General features: G+C 35.0%; 1 non-coding gene across 1 annotated transcript; it reads left to right on the top strand.

The window, feature by feature from the left end:
• The first annotated feature begins 453 nt into the window (after window positions 1-453).
• On the top strand, window positions 454-590 carry LOC115942085 (U4 spliceosomal RNA). Its single transcript, XR_004076740.1, has one exon. It is a non-coding gene; the product is annotated as a U4 spliceosomal RNA (small nuclear RNA).
• Window positions 591-2,272: the final 1,682 nt, after the last annotated feature.

Below are 2,272 nucleotides of genomic sequence, written 5' to 3' on the forward strand. Positions count from 1 at the left end.
TTTGAGTGACAAATTGTGAAAGGCAAATTGTTGAGGAAATTAATGAAAGATAAGGGCTAGTTAGTAAGGTTTGTTATGTAGATTCTTCTGGTGCCATCTTTGGGCTCATAAACGTCTAGAGTTATCTCCAGTGATTAACTCATGTTCTTCCTGGTAGGAAGGGGAGGGGGGAATATCTTTATAAACTTATGTCCTGCTTTTAGACAAATAAAAGAGGGGGAGGCAGAGAGCTTTTCTTATATCAACTTCTTCTCTATGGTTTTTAGAGCTCAAAATAATCCTTATGCCAAAATGGCATATTTTGGGGTGGCATATTCTGCTACCCTACAGCACAAATAAGACTGATGCATGGATTTTTCAAATTATTGCCTTTTCCCACTCCATTTGTTATTTGTTAAATATATCTACACATACATTTGATGTACATCAAACAAAAATTTGAGACTATGGTGCAGCTTTGCGCAGTAGCAGTATCGTAGCCAATGAGGTTTATCCGAGGCGCGATTATTGCTAATTGAGACTATGGTGCATGTGGAAATATGTTGCTATATGGAAGTAAAATATAAAAATATTAGTGGTTTTTTTTAAAGGACTTTCTTTCTGGGGACATTTGATAAGAGAAACTGTGGAAAAATAGAAAACAGTTAGCTGGGTGTGAAGATTTGTTAATGAGACTGTCTTGTAGTTGAATCCACCAAGGCAAAAACCATACTTGGTGGCAGTAATTTGTTTATTGTTCAAAGGAGTTCAAGAATTGCCTTTAACAGCTGATTGCTACCTAGAAGGGAGGTAATTCTGGTCTCAATGCTTTATCTTCTGTAATGTTCTTGTCTTTAGTGTCATAGCAATTAGGTTAGCACCAGAGAAACCTATTAATCATTTCTGTTACTGCTAAATTGCATAAGTGTGTCGATTTGGAATCTTGGGGTGAAAATAGAAGATTAATGAGCTGACTTCAGTTCAGTGTGATAATCCAAGAACTAAATACCTGGTGCCTGTCTTGTTTTACAGAGTTGATAATATAAATTTTATTCTCTCCAAACTCTAATGTCAGTTAGGATATGGGGTGGGAGATTGGTTCAGAGTAGGAAACTAAAGAGAGATAAAGGAGGCATTAAACCAAGCAGCACCCAATCAATAGAGACATATATTTTTGGTAGAGACTAAAATTAGTAATAGCTTAATGTATTGTGGGAACTGCAAAGATTCTTCCATTCCATATTTACTGAGGCAATTTGATGAATTTTCTGAGCAAGGCTGTCTTCTGTATCTGTGACATGATTACTTTCATGTGGTAATTGTGGGTCATTTGGATTCTGAGTCTTCATTAGCCTAATCAAGTGCAACATACAGAGTCCAAAATCAGAACGTTAATTCAATTTTCAAAAAGTTTTTATGATTCTTTCACATCTTTGGCCTCCCAGCGCTGACAACATCTAGCTCTGGTATATACTATAGTGCCAAAAAATTCCAACTCCTTAGTTAGAAAACCTTTCAAAACAGGAGAAAAAAGAAAGTATTTGACAGACAGAAGTCAGTTGCCTAATTTATATTATTATTATTATTAATATTATTATTGAGATTACTCTGAATGTATCTCTGCTCAAATGTGTAGATATCTTTAAAAGTAAATAGCTTTGGAGGGATTTTTATTTTGTTACAGTTTTAATTTTTTTCCTCAACTGGTTTCTATAAAAGAAATTCTATTATAATACAAAACAAATATTGGTGTAATATCTAATAATAATAATAATAACATCTTTTAATTTCCTTGAACCAAAGGGCTATTCTACTTCATTGGAAAAATAGCCCATATGAAGTTGTGCAGCCGTGTGAAACTTAATATAGATTTAATAATAAAATAAAAAAGAAAGAGAAAGAAGGAAAGAAAGAAACCTGTAGAAATGTTTGTGTTTTAATGAAACCCTCAGACTATTTACCAGCATTTTTGACATCTTAGCCATAGCAGAACATTGGCAAACCTTTTGTTCAGAGAAAATTACTCGTAGTGGCATGATTTAAAACAAGACAGACAGACAGAAAGAAAGCAAAGTCCCTGCCACCTCCAACATCCTAAAGTCTGGTATATAAATCAAATGTTACTCTGCAACCATGCAGTAGGAAGGTATAATATGAATGTCAGTTTATTTAAAAAATGTTTATGGGGCCACCTGGGTGGCAGAGTTGTGAAATAGAGCCCCGCATCAGGCTCTGCACTGGGCATGGAGCTTGCTTAAGATTCTCTCTTTCCCTCTCCCCAGCCCCAAATGTT

Source organism: Leptonychotes weddellii, chromosome 1 (genome assembly GCF_054177405.1).
Source record: "Leptonychotes weddellii isolate Sample4059 chromosome 1, ASM5417740v2, whole genome shotgun sequence".
Lineage (NCBI taxonomy): Eukaryota > Metazoa > Chordata > Mammalia > Carnivora > Phocidae > Leptonychotes > Leptonychotes weddellii.